Source organism: Rhinatrema bivittatum, chromosome 3, assembly GCF_901001135.1.
Source record: "Rhinatrema bivittatum chromosome 3, aRhiBiv1.1, whole genome shotgun sequence".
NCBI lineage: Eukaryota > Metazoa > Chordata > Amphibia > Gymnophiona > Rhinatrematidae > Rhinatrema > Rhinatrema bivittatum.
Genome location: NC_042617.1, coordinates 159837974 through 159858551, shown reverse-complemented (window position 1 = coordinate 159858551; position 20578 = coordinate 159837974). Strand labels below are relative to the sequence as shown.

The window sequence follows — 20578 nt, the reverse complement described above, 5'->3', positions numbered from 1 at the left end:
CCTGACGTTTTGCTGCGCGTTTAACCTGCTAACTTACCGCCTACCCTTACCCCTGCGTTAGAGGCAGGGGTAAGAGTAGGCGGCAATCTTTCCCCCAGCCTCCACTCACCTGCCCTGGCCCCGTCCATGGGTGCTGGTCTCCGGGGCAGCCCCAGTCCTCTCCCCTCCTCCCGAAGCAACGAAAGCGGAAAAAAAAGCAAAAAAGCAAAAAAAAAAAAGTGCAAGAGAGAGAGGGGAGAGAGGACGGGGAATCCTATGCTCGGGATTTCCAGTCCTCTCCCCTCCTCCGGAAGCAAGGCGTGAAAAACAGCCTTGCTCCGGGAGGAGGGGAGAGGACTGGCAGTGTAAAGCAACGAAGTGACTTACTTTTTTCACAGCCCTCCTCCGGAGACGGACATTGACGGACACGGATCGCGGCTCCCCTGCCTCCCGGAGGCTAAGACGGATGCCTGCACGGGCCAAAGCGGCCCCTGTACGTGCGATTGGGCCGCTCAATGCGTGATGTCACATGCCGTGACGCCAAACGTCGTGACGTCACGCATTGGGGAAGTGCCTGGCATTCTACGACAGGCCCCAGTCCCCAGCCCTGAGTGTTAAACATGCCATCAGGCTGCCTCTCTGCTTTACCCCCCTCCCACAAAGAAGAATCCTGGTGCCAACCCCCCCCCCCCAACCACAGATCCTCCCTATTGCACCTGATACCTTTTTGATGTGAGCTAGGAGCAAGGGACCCTCTGTCCCCGCTCCGGCACCTCCATGATAGGGGGCAGAGGGTACAGAGTATGGAAGATGGGGGCTGGTGCCAGGGTGGATTGTGGGTGGATTGGGTAGAAGGCAGGAAGGCAGCCTGATGGCATTTATATTTTACATGAAAAATCTGAAAGTACAGTATTATGTGGTAAAATTATCACTTACATTATATTTACATGCACTGTTGTGATGCCAACCAGAAATCCCTGCAAAAAAAGACACTTGGAACCCATATGATTTTAGGCTTATTGTGATGTGTGTTGGGTGTGGGCTTGACCCTCTGAAAGCTGGAATATACTTCCTATTAGGAAAATGCCTCACCTCAGTCACACATGCAGAACATAAACAGACCCTCACCAAATACAGAATAGAGCAACCATAAAGTAGAAATACAAATGAGCAGACAAAAACAGAATCCCTAGGAAAATATAAATCTCTCCTAACGAAATACCACACACTAACCAATAAAGCAAAAAAAAAAAAAGATTACTATGCCAAACAGATTCATGGGGTAATATTTAATTCTAAACTGCTTGTAATAAATATGCCACATCCTTTTTAGATAAAATCAATGGGTTAAAAAATCAATTCCCTATCTGTTCTCCCACAAAAGCACCTAATAGTTCACATGGCCTGGTTAAGTGGTCCACATTTAACAGAGTAACTAATCTTGAAATCAGTCAAATCATTGCTAAAATTAAGCCTGCTATACACCCACATGACCCAAAATAAGCCAATTTCTTGAAACAAGAACATGGTGTTATCACTCCGACAATAACAATCTTAGGGGGTCATTTATCAAATTACTATATGGTGTTTTCGCATACAAAAAACATGTTTAATGCATGTGAAAGCATCATAACATTTGGTGTGATGCAAATGAGAAAAGGGGGAGGATGTTGGGACAGGAACTTTGCCCAAGTAGGCTGGGCTCATAGTTTTGTGAAGCCATATTGCATGGTTTTCACTACACCTTTTTTGTTTGCATAAAGCTGTACAATAGGGCTTTATTGCAGTTGAGATGTTTTTTGCACATGCTGTTTTAAGGAGAGAGAGAGGGAGAAAGAGAAACTAGCCATAATGCCCTCACCCTAGATAGGTATTGGCCCACCTAGTAACTCGAAGAGAGGTTTAGGTATTAGTGTAGGGGTTAGGGGCCACTTTGACATTCAATGTGAGACGTACGAACAGAACAGTGCTCTTTTGTGAAGATTTGATGACCTTCTGAGTGAGGAAACTCACCCAAAGATGAGATTTTTGCAATGTTCTCTCAACCTAGCTTGATGGACTCTCTACCTGGGTAACATCAAACTAGGTTGAGAGAACATTGCACAAATCTCATCTTTGGGTGAGTTTCCTCCCTCCAAAGGTCATCAAATCTTCACAAGAGAGCACTGTTCTGTTCGTACGTCTCACTTTGAATGTCAAAGTGGCCCCTGGCCCCTAACCCCTACACTAATACCTAATCCTCACCTTGACTTACTAGGTGGGCCTCCCATAGAGATATAAATACCTATCTAGCATGTGAGCATTACCGCTAGCAGCTCTCTCTCCCCTTTTAGGAGCTTAAACATGGTCCCCCAGTGGTTGTATGTAGGAAATACATCAATTCTAGCACTTATTGCAAAGTACAAAAAAAATTTGTGCTTCACATAGGTATTAGCATAAAGTGTCTATTACCATAAAACACACCCCTTTTCCCATCACATGCAATATTTAGTGCATTTTGATAAATCCAGACCTTAATTAATCTTTGTCTATCAGAAGGAATTGTTCCACATGGGTTAAAGCAAGTTGTGATAAAGCCGATTCTTAAAAATAAAACTGGAAGAATTGATGATTGGGACAACTATTGACCAATATCTAATATATGCTTTCTATCTGAAATTCTTGAAAAAGCAGTATTATCCCAACTTGTAAATCACTTGGATGACAAAGATATTCTCTTCGCAATCAATTCGGATTTAAGAAACAACATTCAACAACTCCTCTCTTTAACGGACTCTATGTTACAAGAGTTAGTTGCTGATGAATCCTACTTTCTTGTGCTAATTGATTTAACAGCTGCCTTTGACACTGTAGTCTATATCCTGTTGTGCCAGCAGTTGAACAACATTGGAATTGAAGGCAGTGTTCTCCAATGGTTCTCTTCCTTCTTTTCTAATAGAACATTCCAAGTCAAACTAGGCAATCATATATTTGATATTTTCCACATCGATACAGGTGTCCCTTAAGGCTCAGCACTCTCGGAAAACTTTTCAATATTTATATGATCCCACTGAGCAAACTACCAGCAAATTTAGGGATTATATTCTTCCTGTATGCTGACGACATACAGTTTTACATTCCATTCTCCAAATCTGTAGAAAATACAGTATTTATACTTTCAATCTATATGAAAGCTGTTACAGTTCAGCGCCCTTCTGCATCTGTTGTTTCTGTTGGGGCCGGCGGCTGTGTTCCTCGGCAGCATTCCCCAGCTGCAGCGCAGGTCTACGCACGCCACATTATGACTCCTCTCACCGTGGCATGTCATCGCATTCCCCGGAAGTCCCCATGCTAGTGCAGGAACTGGACTATATAAATGTCACTCGTCAGCACAGTATTACCTCGGCTACAGGCTTGCTAGTGCTGGTGCTGCTACTCTGATTCGCTCGTTCCCTCTCTGATTGGATTGTGCCTTGGACCTTCTATTGCTTGCTAGGGATGTGCAGAGGGACCACATATGTTAATTTCAGTATTCGTATTCGTGGGGGGGCAGATACCTTGCATTCGGCAAGGGGGGGCCCCGATCCGTTCATGCGTTCCATTCTTATTCATTTCCCAACTGAAACTTAATTAACTACAACCCCCCACCCTTCTGAAACTTTCAAGATATTCCCACACAAATTCCAGATGTTTCAATTCTCAAAAACAAATCCAGATGGATCCCCCCAGGTCCCATGAATGAACAAATCAAAGCTTATCAAACACTAGTACTCCGGGACATTGCCAAGTTGGAAGTTAACAACACACATATATTTTACAATATAACCAGAGGAGAACGTGCAGCTATGGCAACTCTGGCTACAAATCCCTCCATCACTATAAAACCTGCCGATAAGGGAGGAGCAATAGTTTTACTAAACTCCTCCGATTACAAGTCAGAGATGTTACGTCAATTGCAAGACAAAAAATTCTATCAACCCTTGGCAACCGATCCCACAATGATGTTACAAGACAGGATACAACAACTTCTTGAGGATGCTCAACAGAGAGGTTATTTAACCACAAGAGAATTTAATTTCTTACAAGTTCAACACCCTAGGACTCCGGTTATATACGGAGTCCCGAAGATTCATAAAACTCTCACGAAACCCCCACATCGTCCAATCATTTCAGCCAATGGCTCAATACTAGAACCATTGGCAAAATTCATAGATCATTTTCTGCGACCGGAAGTACCATTAGCCAAATCATATGTACAAGACACGTCAGACATGCTATCAAAGCTGGCCCGATTACAATCAGTATCTGAAGATAGCCTCCTAGTCACATTGGACATAGAGGCATTGTATACAAATATACCCCAGGTAGAAGCTTTATCAATCATTAAAGAGGTATTAGTAAGAAGAGTACGGCCTCACAGAATACCCACGCAATTTTTGTGTAAATTATCAGAAATAATCCTTTTTCACAACTATTTTGCATTTCAACAAAGTTATTTTTTACAAGTGCATGGGGTGGCAATGGGGTCTCCGGTGGCCCCAGATTTGGCAAACCTCTTTGTGGCCAAATTTGAAGAGTCAACAGTCTACACTTCCAGTTTTTTTAATTATGTCACACAATGGACCAGATATATAGATGATATCTTCTTTGTATGGACAGACACGGAAGAAACTTTACTTCAGTTCCATCAGTGGTTGAACCAAGTACATCCCAATTTGAAATTTACAATTACATATCATAAGAACACCATATCCTATCTGGACATCAAAATCATTAAGAAAGGATCCACATTACAAACCACCTTATACAGGAAACCAACGGACAGAAATAATCTACTCCGCTTCGATAGTCACCATCCTAGAAGATTCAAAGAAGGCTTACCTGTAGGGCAGTTCTTTAGGATACGTAGACTATGTTCAGAAGAAGAAGAGTTCCACAAACAAGCACAAATATTATCATCACGATTTTTCAGTAAGAGGTTACCCCAAATGGGTAATCAATCATGCTTATAAAAGGGCAATTTATTCCAATAGGGAATCTCTCTTGCAATATAAGAACAAACCAGACAGTACAGATTTTATCTGTGTTCTTCAACATACTCAATTGACCACACAGATTAGAAACATTCTAATGAAATATTGGCATGTCCTAAGTTCCTACCCGGTGTTCAATCATGTACCTATGTTCGCATACTCAAGAGGACGTAATATTCAACAACATGTTATCAGAGCAGCAATTTCAGAACCAACTAGCCCTGTTACTACAGGGCAAACCACCTGTGGAAGATGTATTTTTTGCCCACAAGTCCATCAGGGCACTAGCTGGACCCATCCGAATACAGGACATATTGTCAAGTTAAATAGTGATGTTAATTGCAATACTGATCATGTTATATACACTTTACAATGCCCTTGTCCCAAGATCTACATAGGTAGGACCAAGAGAAAAATAAGGATCCGTCTCTCGGAACACAAATGTAGAATTAATAATCAAGACTTTAAAGCTCCCATGGTACAGCACTGCGTTGATTTTGGCCACACATTTAGTGATCTGAAGTGGGCAGTGTTAGAACAGGTGCGCTCATCCTGGCGAGGAGGTGATCGTGCCAGCATCCTTAATAGAAAAGAAAACCAGTGGATCTATCGTTTGAACACCCTAGAACCCACAGGACTCAATGATAAAATAGAGTGGTTTTCGCTGATTTGAAATTGACTCCCCCTTACAACATTGTACAAACTGCAGTGACGTCAGCAGGACCGCCCTATACGTCACTATTTCGACTTGGAGGAATCCCTTTAAATATGGCGGCTTGTGCCGCCGGCACCCGCATTACTAAAAGGAGCCGTTCAGAGCAGCCGTCGAATATACAGTAAGTATCAATTTATCTAACATGCAAACAGAGCTGCTAAAACAACTCCTAAAAGCGGGTTAACCAGCATTCAGTCATTTGAAAGAAAAATCGTGTTTAATTTTGAGCAACTTATGCACTTTACAGCGGAGCTTAATTGACAGCACTACTAACGCTAAAGTCCACAGAAATTCATATAGCCGCCTCAGCAAGTAATATGTATCCATTCAATGGCATAGTGACCCAGTTAAGTGACAATAATTGTCAATAACTTTAGGATGTATACAATGGTGTACTTTTATGTTGTGCAGATTTCCACAGCGTTCTTGCGGTCTCTCTTGATAATGCACAGCCCGTGAAGAAGGAGCCTCGCTCCGAAACACCCCGGTGTCGGCTGCACAAGACTGACTACCCGAGCAAGCACAAGATAAGTGGTGGCTAAGGCCAATGCTCTATAACATTCAAAGTTATAAAAATTATTTTGAAGAGTACGCAACCCCGTGGACATTAACATAAATTAACAACCAACATTGAGGTGCCTAATGATTTAGAAGCCATAACAAGGCTCATATACACGATAGCGGAACCTATCAAGTTCGCATCGTATGAAGGCACACTCAACACACATCTATATATAACAGGTCAAAATAAATAAATAAACAATAAAAAAGTACAACAATATGAACACTAGTGAAACATTAAAATGCATAAATGATAATAAAAAATGTGTTTATTAATTGATTTACAATATACATTCAGCATATAGTATATATCCAAAAGAGTAGAGTGCTAGAGCATACAATAATATTACAAAATTCACTGTGCATTTAATACAAAAATGTATAGAAATAAATCAAATATAATATTATAAAATCACAACTGTAGTCACAATACAATGCTATAGTAAAATCAGTCCAATCTAGAATAATCCCTTGATGCTGATCTAAGTAGCTGCAGTATTCTTGTTGCAATTTCAAACCAATTGGAACAATTCTAAACAAGTCCCATTCATAGGGTTCTCATTCTTCTCTGAAGAAATTATACATTTTAATGTTTCATTAGTGTTCATCTTGTACCTTTTTCATTGTATATATGCAGTATATATATATATATATATATATATATATACACACACACACACACACACACACACACATACAAGAGAAAAGGGACAATAAAGCATAGCAGTGTGTTTCATTTGCATTAAATTAGCAGACAAAGGAAATAATTATTGCCAGTTAATTAAACTGCAATAGCAGACAGCTGGCTGAATTTAATGGCTTACTATAAACAGCAATGGCCAATTAGAAAAGAGAAAACCTGTACATAATTCCAATAAAAGGCAATTACAATTAATTACATTTTATAATATGAAAAAACTGCTTTCTATTTTTCAAGGTAATATATTATGTGTAGAGGGTTCTGATTTTTGATTAAAACTGAAAAACCCTGATGGAAAAATTGGGCTTTTTGGTTTTAAGGAAAAAAAAAAAGGCCTACTTTATGGTGCTCCGATGTCAATGGAGCGAGCTGAAGGGGACCCAAGCTCCAGTTCAAGAAAAAAAAAAGTGCCATGAAAACAGCAGGCTGGCAGAGAACCCATACCCTGCTGGCCAGAAGTATAAGCAGGCAAGGGAGAGAGGAGTAAATGGGGCAGAGGAATGCCTGCCACCAGCCCTTCAGCCACACACACAGACAGACAGACATACCCTGCCAGCAACCCCCCCCCCCCCAGCCTTATCTCCATTCCCCTCTACCCATATACACACAGCATGCAAAACTGATTTGCGCCTTATAAAACTGAATCCACCTAAAGAAGCACTAAAAATTTAAATGGAGACCATCAAAACACTGATAAATACCTATTTTTGATACCCTACAAAACGCCTTATGACATGAAAAATAACCCTCTAAATTTGCATTTTGTAGAACCAGAAGCTCTAATTATATCTATACTAGTGCTGTCTCACCTTCTTTTTATATTTTTGGCCCGGCAGTTTCCTACAGGCTTACAGCTCAGTCGGAACCCGGACCAGGAACCGATGCAGTGAGGTTTCATTCGCAGCTACCTGGGGGGGGGGAGTTTTGCACCATTCTATATCCTCTCCCAAATTATTTTAGTCCGGTCCTCATCTGGGGGCCCTGCCCCTAGGGTTCCTTCTGGAATACTGCAATCACAGGCCGTAACTATGGCCACTAAGTGTCCCCATTGCACAAAGACTGGGACTGCTTCCTGTCCAGGGACTGTGAATGCTGTGGTTTCTGATCCTGAGTATTACCAATCCACTTTGGATTAAACTGGTCTTTATTAAAGTTTTTTAGAGAGAGCTTGCTGATTATTTCAGAAGGAGGACAAGTAACCTACATGCATGGAACTGTACGGGCCTACTATACCAACGATATCTCCCATGGGCACAGAATGGGAGAAAAATAATTTAGAAATCACTCTGTATAGAGCAACATTCATTTCAAAAGTTAAAACTCACATTACCGTAATATCAGGGATGTAGCAAATTCAAATGCATTTGCATATGTATTCTTCCCCTCTCCCCCCAGCTTAATGCTCCTGTCAGAATAGACACTATAGGCCAGATTTTCAAAGCCCTAATCGGGTTACAGGCGCCGGGCCTATTTTACAAAGGCCCGGCGACGTGCATAAAGCCCCGGGACGAGTCTAAGTCCGGCGCTTTGAAAAAGAGGTGGGGAGGGGGCGGGGTGGCCCGGGAGCAGGGCGGGGCCAGAGGCCTCCAGCACAGCGGCCATTTGCTGCTGTGTCGGAGGATCGCGTGCCGGCAGTCTGCCATCAGGCGCAAGAGGTAAGATAAAGTTTGGGGGGGTTTAGGATAGGGCTAGGGGGCAGGAGGGTTAGGGGAAGGGTTAGGGTTGCGCGCACCGACCCCTGATTTTATAACATGCGTGCACCTGTGCGCACATGTTATAAAATCGGGCATCCAAAGGCAGGCTGGCACCAGGGAAGTGTACAGAAAAGCAGAAAAATCTGCTTTTCTGTACAGCCTCCGACTTAATATCATAGTGATATTAAGTCGGAGGCCCCAAAAGTAAAAAAAAAAATTAAAAATTAAAAAAATAAAAATAAAAAATCGACCCGTGGGTCAGAAGACAGAAGTTTTCCGAACTCATAGCTGTCAGTGGGCTTGAGAACCGACGCCAGAAAAATTGAGCATCGGCTGTCAAACCCGCTGACAGCCGATGCGCCTGTCAAATAGGAGGCACTAGGAACGCGCTAGTGTCCCTAGCGCCTCTTTTTACCACGGGCCCTCATTTGCATGCGGGCCGATACTAAATCGCACGCACAGGAGAGTGGCCTGTGTGCGCTTCGGGAGAGTTGGCGCTCGCCAGCTCTCCCGCACTTTTTTCTGTATCGGCCCAATAGTAACATAAGTTACACGGATCACAAGCCTGAGCGTGTTATAGTGTCTGGTTTTAAAATATGGAGTTATGCATGTAAGTGTTGGCCCCGTCTTGGAACATCCATGCCCTGCCCAAGCTCCGCCCCTTATTTTTCATGCTCAGGTGGGTACATGCGTGTGTAATTCACAGCTTTTTAAAATCTGTGTGTTGCTGTCTCCGCCACTTCCCCTTCGCCAGGTCTGAACAGTGCCTACCTCCACTGCTGGAAACGCCACGTTCCACGTGGCTGGGACCCCGGCGGCGCCGCCTGCTCCACGTGGCGGCCGCCATTGCTTGCCCGTCTCTCCGCTGCCTCGCGCGCATGCGAGGACGCCCACTTTGTGCGCACAGCTCCCGGAAGTCTGGCCCCGCCTGCGCTGATGATGTCACGCCCTAAGACCGATATAACCAGCGTCCGGACTCCTTCTCCTTACCTTGCAACGAGGTTCACTACTGCCTAGTAGTTCTGAGTTGCGCTTCGTCTGTTCTTCGTTCCTGCCTTGACCTTTGGACTGCCTTTGACTTGCTTCAGCCTGCCGCCTGCCTCTGACCTTGGTTCGTTCCCGACTTCGCTTCTGTCTGCTGCCTGCCTCCGACCCCGGCTTGTTCTCGACCTTGCTTCAGTTCACAGCCTGCTACAGACTCCATTCCAGTCTACAGCTTGCTTCAGTCCACAGCCTGCTACAGACTCCGTTCCAGTCTTCAGCCTGCTTCAGTTCCAGCTTACTACAGACTCTGCTTCAGTATCCGGTTAGCTACAGTTCCCGCTGCCGCCCGCTGTCCTGTCATCAGCTGGCCCTCGGCCTGTACAGCCGGTCCTCGGACTATCTAATACTTTTGGACTTCCTATACTACAGTTCCCGCCTAGGCCATTCCTGCCACTGGACTTTGAGCCTATTCCCCAAGTCCCAAGGTTCCAGGACCCTACGGGCTCCTCCTGGGGGGCTCCTGGTTCCCGGGTGAACACCGCCGGCCTGTGGCTCCACCTCCCAGCCTACCCTGTCATCCTAGGTGGGCCGGCCCAAGGGTCCACTACCTCGCCTGCAGTATCAGACTGCAACACTGTGTTGCTCGCGTGTGGCCCACATAACCGCGTATGTGGGCTTTTTTGCGTGAGCAATGCTTTTAAAATCAACCTCGTAGTATTCATAGAAATCCAGTTCTGAAAAAATGCAAAATGCAGCTCTGTAAACACAATACTCATTGTGAAGCTAGCATCAGGACAGCTGGATTTGGGGTTTTCAGGATACAGATCTGCAGGAGGAATTCAGTTTAAGAGGTGAATAGAGAATCTGCTAAAAGGAAGGACCTAGTCTAAGGAAGCACAATATTTGAGTTTGCAAAAGCTATATCTTGGACTTGCAAGTCTGTAACTCTTTAAACTGCCCCTGGAGAGCGTTGACATCCTGAACAACTGATGCATGAGAGAGCAGATAACCCAAGGTTTTACTGACCTTGGAAAGCACTGACAGAGAAGCAGTGAGCTCGATTCACCCACCTTTGGGGGCTTTGAAAAATGGAGAATCAAAATTTAACTCCTGAGGTGGCTGAAGAGAGATAATTGCATCCTGTGTTTAAAAATGTGGCTCACGGGGTTTTTGTATCTTGGTAAAGCTGCGTAAACCCCCTTTCATGTGTTTCAATCCAGGACCTGTTGGGAAATATGTACTAGAACAAAAGAGTGGCACACTACAAAACCCAATATTAAACATTTCTGTAAAAGAGCATGAACTAAAAAAATGGAAAAACAATCCATAACTTTAGAAAAAAGGAGCAATATTACATATGGTAAATAAATTATATAGGACATGCACATAACATTCAAACATTAGGAATTAAAATGCAAATTATAAAATCCTGACATGATCATGTTGCAGCAACGCCTACATCAAGGGATTTGAGAATACATAGAGGACACAGAAGTGACAAGATGTGTGACAGTGTAAAATTGGACCAAGCAGTCTCACAAGGGTGGAAATCTCAAAAGAGCTCCTTGGTTTTACAGGGACTGCCACAACTACTATCTCTGGTGGAAAACAGTGATGGGAAAAGTAAAATCCTCCCACAGGGGAAAGTCGGTCAGTAGCCAGTCCACTCTCAATAGGTGATCACCTTCTCTCTACTAATAAACTAGAAAAACCACATCCAAATATATCAAGCAAACACTTGTTAGCAAAAGTGGGACAGGGCTCTATAACCACAGCCAGAAAAACTGCACTGTCAATAAGACAAATGGAACTAAGTAAGGCCTAATCAGCCTCATTGTAACAGGCAGGACCCTCGTCATCTGCTTCCTGGTATGCCCTTGCTCTTGTGAAGTTGCCAGCTCCTGGATTTAGGGAGAGGAAAGGGAATGAGCGTGCCCCCCATCCTAAAATGAGCTCAGACTAAAGGCAAGAAGCTAAAGACAATGGCAAATACTTCGAGCATGAATGCAAACCCTACACCAAAGGATTAAATGGGCTTTTTTAAGCAGGGAATTTTGAATAACCCACGCATTATCTGCACTTTTAGCCCACGTGCATTGCAGTCCAGTTTCCAAAGAAAAAGAACATTTATTGTTGCCCTTTGAAATCTGGTGGCCGCAGGTCACACATGCTAAAAGTGCCTGTGCACTTCACACCTGCTATTGACATGTGTGGACAGTCGGGGGTTAAAAACAGGATGTGTGCTGTTGAACGTGTCACAATGAACAAATAGGGGGGATAACGTTCAAAACTGCTCGTGTATTTTATAACCTACATGCACACAAAATGCACAGGTTATAAATTATGATTACACATGCACACAAACATGCTCATGTACGTAAACACTGTGAGCCGCGCACATTCGGACTTATCTGGATAAGTAGCAGCATTTATCCAGATAAATTCCAAATTATCTGGCTGAGTAGCAGCATTTATCCAGATAAATTCCAAATTATCTGGCTGAGTAGCAGCAGTTAGCCAGATAAGTCTTAAATGTGCTACTTGTCTGTTTAAGTAGTGCTTTTCGGACTTAATTGAGTATGTAAGATAGCCTGATAAGTTTAAAAACAAGTGTAACTGGATTAAGTCTTAAAACTCAACTTATCTGGCAAAGTCCAATAGCTGGATAAGTCTAAAAAGTGCTAGATATCCAACTAACTCTGATAGCTGAATAAGTAGAGGTTTTACATGTATACAGTTATCTGACTTTACTGGATAAGTAGCATTTTAAAACTTATCCAGCTAAGTAGCAGTTTCTTTTAGACTTAACTAGCTATCTTACATACCCGGATAAGTTCAGAAAGCATTACTTAGAGAGACAAATAGCACTTTTCAGACTTATCCAGCTAAGTAGCGCCTGATGCTACTTAGCAGGATAAACTGGAATATAGCCAGATAAGTGCCATTACTTATCCAGATAAGTTCAAATTTGTCCATCTAAGTAGCAGCAAGGCACTAAGTCTTAGCCAGATAAGTCGGAATTTAACTAGATAAGTGTGTGCAAATGATATAGCCACATATTTACACTTCCAATTTTAAAGGGATATGTAAGTAGGTTATACTCACACTATTTAGATCCATTTACTCCTCATAAATCAGTTTTTACACGCGGAGGTCAAGGGATTTTCTAACATGCACTTGGCAATCAAATAACCAGTTTTATCAATTAATCTACCAGTTTACCCAGTCCTCCTGGCTCTTCAGCCGAAAGTCCCCCCACTTCACCCAGATCCCCCACCTAGTCATTTTCTTTTCACTTTTAAGCTGTTTACGATCACTTGGTCCTGATATTGAGCAGGAGTAAAGATACGCAAGTACGGTGCCACATTAACGTGCGCACATTGTTTATTTATTTATTTGCTTATTTTAAATGATTTCTAGCCTGCGCCCTCCAAATGTCTGGAGCGGGTAACAGCATTACACATAAAAAACAAAGTTGTAATATAGACAAACAGACAAATAGTAAAATAACATTAAGCAGATTTCTGCTTATTACATTTATGTTTGTGAAATCGGGATGTCAAAAGGAACCTCAGAGAAATAATGACCTAAAATGATGATGTAGCTTGCTACCGGTATGAACATTGATTGTAAAAAGAGGGTATACAATCCTATGGATCAGGCAGGCTATCTATTGTTCTTAAGGAGAAGGCAACTGTTTTTAGTGCTTTCCTAAACACTTTGGTGTCAGGATATGTAAAAGCTGTGGAAGGGTGTTCCCCCAGCCCTACCTAAATCCCCCCCTACCTTGTTTGATGGAGTTACGCCTGCCGCTGGCAGGTGTAACTCACACGCACAGGCTGGCCAGGCCCTGACACAGGCCGCTGTGTCGGGGCACTCGGCCATGCCCTCGGACCGCAGACATGCCCTCGGACACGCCCCTGGACTGCACACACGCCCCCCCGGACCATCCATTTTAGCAAGCCCCAGGACTTACGCGCGTCCCGGGGCTTTGCGCGCGCCGGCGGCCTATGCAAAATAGGCCGCCGGCGCACGAGTAAATCCAGCAGGATTTAAACACAGGGCTTTTAAAATCTACCCCTATGCGCATAAATCCAGGTGGGGTTACGCGCGCCGGGCCTATTTTAGAATGGCCCGGTGATGCGCGTAAAGCCATTTGCCGCTGTGCTGGGGGATCGCATGCTGACAGGCTGCCGGCGCGTGCAACAGGTAGGACAAAGGTCCCGGGGGGGGGGAGGGGGCTCTCGGTTAGGGCTAGGGGGTGGGAGGGTTAGGGGAAGGGAGGTTAGGTTAGGGGTTGGGAACAGGGGAAGGCTGCGGGCATCTGCACCCTCTTGCGCGTACTGATCCTTGATTTTATAACATGCGCGCACCAGCATGCAGATGTTATAAAATCGGGCATCCAGGTGTGCGTGCCAAGTAGCATGTGCACATGGACATGCGCACGCTAGTTTTGAAAATCTACCCCATAAGTTCTATTTTTTGCACACACAATTTTTGAAACTTCACTTCACAGTGCCAATTGCTATCAGAGCAAATATTCTCTAGGTTTGCCAACTGGCTCCAGATTTTCAGCACAGGTTGATCCTGTCCTGGTTTTACTCAGCTGCATGCTTTTCTTAGGGAATGCAATAGGGAACTCAGAATAAGTCCCAGCATGCAATGGGGTAAAATCAGGACTGGATATACCTATCCTGAAAATCTGGAGCCAGTTGGCAACCCTAATACTCTATGTATTCCATTTAATTATGCATCATGCTATAGATTAGCATAATATTAGGTAATGTTTGCAATGATTAATATATAATATACTTATTATTTTTAAAAGCAGCCTGTGTACTACCATTTCTGTATTAATGCAGATGACTATGCTGCATCCTATTGCAATACCTGGGTATCCTATAAATAATATGCTTCAAATTTTAGCATAGGAGCCATCAGGTCAATGCCATGAGCCACATACACAAGATATATTTGAGTAATTTAGAATAACACAAAATAGTATCAAAACATGAAATGCAATTAGCCCTCCTTGGCATTTGACTGTGTCCTGTGCTTGATAAATTTAATTCTATATAACGCTACAGCGAATTTGCTACAGGTGATAACAGGAATATGAAAAAATAGGTTAAATGATTATATTGCTTTGAACTAGCCTTATGAAAGGGTTCCTCTGTAAAACCTATTGTAGGCAAAAACGACAATAAAGCTACTTTTTGAATTCTGTAATTAGCAGAAACCATTCCGGTATGTTTGCTGTAATTTAGATTATTTAGAAAAGCCTATAACCCCCCCCTCAGAATTGTAGTGGTTTTTCTTTTTGATCCCTTTGCTAATTTGAATGATCATCCTCCTTGATATGGAAGATTAATATTGCCACGGCACTCCTACACAACTCCCCGCATCTCGTTTGCAAAGCCAGGGGCAAACGTGCAAAAGAAACCTCCCTAACTTTCCATTGTTGACGATCCTGCAGGACGCCCAGCCTCAATTTGTTTACTGAAGTGTTGAGTGGGTGATAAGCTAATGTTTGTGGAACCGAACAGGCTGCCCCAGACTGCAGTGAAATGCTTCAGCAGAGGGCTACAGTTATGCAAAGGTTTTCTAATAAGGGGAACGATGATGCCTTTCCGAATCTGACCTCCTGGCAGTGCAATGAGATTTATCAGAGGAGGGGCATGTGACTAGTTAAGAAACACAGCCGGGGCTGGAAGGAAACAGCTGTTCATTGCATTCTTTTAGCTCTTGGCAGCTGGACAAAGAAGGGTGATGTTTTGTGTGGAATACCTCTACAGAACAGAATACAGTAAGTGACTGGGGCAGATCCATGCTTGACTATCGTTAAAACCACTGAGCCTTTTGTCTGTGTTTTGTTTAGTTTTTTTTAAACCATTACTTCTTATTCTCAGTCTCTTGCAAAACACTTACAGTAAGAGGTATCTTTTTTTTTTTTTTTTTTTGGCTTCAAGAAACAGTCATGTGCCTTCTGTTTTTAGTACTCGGTAACAATATTGTTGTGCTTACCACACCAAAAGAGATGTTTTGTTTTCCAGTGCATGGACAGAGAAATTATTGAGCAAAGTACTTATTGGGATGGGTTTGTGTGTGCTGGTGAGGAAAGAGGAATCTTTAAGGGTCCATGTGCTTTTTGGTCACCATGTACAGTAGTGCTTTAGGCGAGACAAGTAATATTTCAAATAAAATTAAAATTGCTGCCCTGATGCCATATAATATGCACTGTGCATGGCAAGCACAATGTTTTAACTTGTGAGCCGCATGCAACAATATGCATTGTATGGTGTGGAATATAAATATTTTAATAACTAAGTAAAATAAAGGAACAAAGCTCCCCTTTTTCATTGGTGGAGTTGCTGGAATGTTTTAGCGTGCTATGTATGGAGCCACATGTCACGATATGCCCTCCAACAATGAATGAATTACTTTTGGCCACTGCTGACATGAGAAGGGTTCCTGATCTGTCGAAAGAATCTGCTACAGGCATCAAAAGCCATTGCAAGCATTTTCACCCTCGCTAGCTAATATTACACTTTGCTATATTTTGCAAGTTTGAAAGCAAAACTGAAAACCTGACAAAAGCTGTGAGTATTTTTTTCACAGAGATTTCTCTATGCAGTGAAAGATGGAAAGAGGTAGGAGCTGTGTAAAGACCCAAAAGCTGTGTAAAGCTAAATTCTTACTGAAATGCATTCTGAATTACCTCCTGATCTTTGAGACAAAAGCTGATTCATACCAGTGCCAACAGTTCTTGTTTCTTTGGAGGGGGGTTGGGGGGAGAGTAGAGCAGGGTATTGGATCAACGAGTTCCAATAAATGCTACTTAGGGCCATTCTGATGAGCTTGCACAGTTTTAGGGGTTAGAGCCCGTAGGCTCAATTTTATTAGTGCACTTTTTTCCTCAATGATAAGACTTGTAAGAGCAAACAGCAGAGTTTGCATAATCCCACAAAGATTATTTTCAATATCTCTGGACTAAAGTCCAGTTTCCATTTTCATATTTGTCCATTATTATTTATCATCCCTGGTATCCTGGAATCCTTGAAAGCATGGCGTATTGGCACCATGCGGTAGGTGATAACCATTAGTGTCAGTACAAAAGCTGTAACATGCTGTACTGTACCAAGCTGTTCAGTTTAGTGCTGACTCACCGAACCCAATATCAAAATGTCTCTTTTGACAACAGCAACAACAGTAGCAAGCAACAACCAGTTTAATAAAGAGCAGTTTTACTTCTAGATGCAGTATACGACAAAGGGACCAGAATAATTGTGATTAACTTGTGAAAGTCATCTTAAAGAAGGCAACGGAAATAAAAGTCAATTAGTCTTTTGGTTGTGCAGATCAAATGAATGGCTCCATGATCCTAATACAGGATGGGGCCAACCTACAAAATAAGCCCTGGTACACCATTTGCGCATGTAAGTGGACGCATAGAGATTTATGCTGGGTATCTTATAAACTGTTGCAGGCGCTACACAGTTTATAAAATGCCATGCATTTCCATCCCAAAAGAACATGCGTAAATTTGTAACGCAGGAGCATGCATACTTTCTCTTCCCAATTTATACACAGGTTCCATATGGAGACTACAAATGCTGGAATTATTCATGATAGAGCATAGAGGGGTCGATTTTAAAAGGAGCGTGCGGCCGTCCATGTGTGCGGGGTTCCCGGTGTGCTGATTTTATAACATGTGCATGCCGATGTACACGTGTTATAAAATCAGATGGCTGCGCACACATGAGCACCAGATTTTAAAATCCGCGCGCGTGCGTGTGTGGGCGGCTCGTGCGGGGGGTGGGGGGGTGGGGATGAATTTTCAGTAAATACGAGCAGCAACGCAATTGGGCCTCCCCCGTTTCCCTCCCAATTAAGGAGCGAACTGGGAGGGAACTTCCCTACCCCCTTGCCTAACCTTCATTCCCTTTTCCCTCTCCACCCCAATCCCTAACCCCTACCGACCTATCCCAAATTGTTTTATTTCACTACTTACTGCTCTTCCGGAGCAGAAGTAGTTTCCATGCGCCGGAGGGCTGTCAGTGCGCGCTTCCCCGGGACAGCAGCTAATGGCCACACTCTTGGCCAGCCTCCGTCCCGCCCCTCTACTGCCTCCACCAGTTCACCCAGTCCTCCCACCCAAACACTACAGATAAAAGACCACAGAAATTTCAATAGCACATGTCAAGTAGCAGGTGCAAACGTGTTTAGACAAATTTAGTAAAGTATATGCATATACCATTTAGGGATGTACATTTGTTTCAAACCAATTTTAAAAATGCAATGAATAAGGGCAATTAATTTCATTTGGGGAATTGGGGGCCCCCCTGAATGAAACAAACCTTATTCATTGAATAAATTTGAAATGAATGTATTGGGCCTAAGCCCGAAGCTGGCACCTCACCTAGGGTATAGGTCAGGACCCAAACCACGGGACTTGGAGCTCCCACGGAGCAGTCCTCTTCTGTCTTCTTTTTTTGTAAATTGACGCCATGCACAGAGGTCACGCTGGGCTGCAGCGTCAAAGCCTTACTCCAGGCTCCAACCCCAGTGTTGGGCCTGGGTCTGCGTCAAGGCCCTGGCATCGGGATTCAACCTCAGGGCTGGGCCACAGCGTCGGGCCTAGGCCATGGCACATGTGTGTCAGAACCCGGCCTCTGAGCCATGCTCCAGCTTTGAGCCTGGGTCCAGGCCCAGGCTCTGACCTAGGCCAAGGCATCAGCCTTGCGTAGGCCTTGGCTGAGGTCACAGCGACCTTCCATGGCCTTGGCCTATGCAAGTCTGAGGCTTCGGCCTGGGCCTGGGCGTCTCTAGTGGCAGATCCTTACCAGACTGGGTAAATGCGGGCTGGGAGGATTCTGGCCCCTGGCATTTTTCAAGTTGGGAGGGATGTGTGGTGGGGATGGGATGGGAGGCCCTGTTTTTGTTTTTCATTTCTTTTTCGTTTTGTTTTTTTAAATGTTTGATTTGCTTTTTTTTTTTTTTTACTAATGAAATAAATCAAACATTCCACAAACTGAAATTCATGGGAAAAACCTTCCCGAAATCAAATCAAAAAACAAAAATTTTTTTTTTTCCCTGCACACTCTTACCACTTAGAAAATAGTAACTTGCTTGAGTTCGCCTCAAAACGCCTCTGTGCCATCCTTTTTTCTCTCTTTTCACATTTACATGCCATACTGCAAGTACACACATACTCTCGAGGTTTATAAAATGGCATATATATGTATACATGCTACTTATGCGCATTTATGCTGTTTTTTACACATGCAACCCCTGAATAATTCTTTGAAAAATATCTCCTATATAGACAAAGTTGTACTGGATGCAAATATACTATTACTGCACATCAAAAGAAAAATATGCTTTCGTTCTGCTGCATACAGCTAATGTGGCATGAACTGGTGTGGTCTTGCAGCTGTGCACTGGGGTATACCGCCACATTGAAACACCGGGAGGAGGATTAGACTCTCTCTGCACCATCGGGTCTGTAGTCCCGCTCCCTCGACCTGATGCCACTGGTTCCCACCTACTTCTGCTCATGTCACCTGCTAGGACCTTTTTCATTGCCGGAAAGAGCCACTACTGTGGTCACCCTATAAGAATGGGTGCAGTCTTGGGGCTATGCGCTAGGCCTTATCTCCACCAGTGAACCATCGGGAGGAGGATTAGACTCTCTCTGCACCATCGGGTTTGTAGCCCCGCCCCCCCTCAACCTGATGCCGCTGGTTCCCACCTACTTCTGCTCATGTCACCTGCTGGGACCTTTTTCATCATTGGGAAGAGCCACTACTGCGGTCACCCTGTAAGAACTGGTGCGGTATTGGGGCTGTGCGCTGGAGTTTACATCCGCCGTTGAACCATTTGGAGGAGGATTAAACTCTCTCTGCACCATGGGGTCTGTAGCCCCGCCCCCCTCGACCTGACACTGCTGGTTCCTACCTACTTCTGCTCACCTCACCCGCTGGGACCTTTTTCATTGTCGAGAAGAGTTGCTACTGTGGCTCACTGCTGCGGCGTGCCAAAGAGGCAAGAGCCTCTTGAGGATCCTCTTTGGGAGCTATTCTTGGACTGGAAATGAGAGGAGAATTGACGGATACCGTGTAGGGTAGGGACAGATATGATTCTTGTGGGGCTTGTGGGGAAAAAAGGGAGAGGGATTCTCTCGATGGATCAGAGGTGGTTAATTAATGTAAATTGTGGGGGCAAGCTAGGCTTAAGTAATTTGGATAAAATAGATATGGGGGGAATTATTTGCTGCACTTATAAATGTTCGCTCCGCTTGTAAAAATTGGCTTCAGCTTCATGATGCTATTTTAGAGGAAAATATTGATACTCTTTTTGTCACAGACTTGGTTATCAGAGAGTACGAGGGTTATAAAAACCCAAATTTGTCCAAAGGGTCCTGATATTGTTACTAGCGATAGGAAAGGAAAATGTTTGGGAGGAGTAGCGGTGATTTACAGAAATTCTATTCCATTGAAATGTATTTCTATTGTTCAGATCCCAGGTTCTGAATGTATTGTTGTAGAGTTAGAATATCAGAAACCCATTGTATTTTCATTATGGTACTGTTCCCCAGATTTTTTGTCAGTATGTGGAGAAGAAATTATAGAAAATTTGTTTCTATTAGCTTCTAAATATCCTTATTTAGTGGTGTTGGGAGATTTTAATTTACACAAAGATCTTTTCTCTCTTTTTAAGATTACAGAATTTTTAGATGTTTTGAGAGCAGGGGATTTGCATCAAATTGTAACAGGTGCTACTCATGTTAAGGGACATTTGTTAGATTTAATATTTGGCTCTGATGAGGCCTTGTCTAAAGGAGAATTTATGTTCAGTGGTAATAGGGAGGTACCATGGACAGATCAATTTTTGTTAAATGTTAGTTTTAGATTTTCAAGGAGACTAGAGAAAT

General features: G+C 43.4%; 1 protein-coding gene across 5 annotated transcripts in view; it reads left to right on the top strand.

Moving 5' to 3' along the window:
- The window catches only part of RASGRP3 (RAS guanyl releasing protein 3), a 305296-nt gene that overhangs the window by 77678 nt on the left and 207040 nt on the right, over positions 1-20578 (top strand). For 4 of the 5 annotated variants that reach the window (XM_029593881.1, XM_029593880.1, XM_029593883.1 and 1 more), the window contains exon 1: positions 15223-15451. The exons of the other annotated variant lie outside the window; for it this stretch is intronic. The gene's annotated coding sequence lies outside the window, so the exon portion shown is untranslated. Of the gene's footprint in view, positions 1-15222; positions 15452-20578 lie in introns of those variants that run through there. 5 annotated transcript variants of the gene reach the window in all.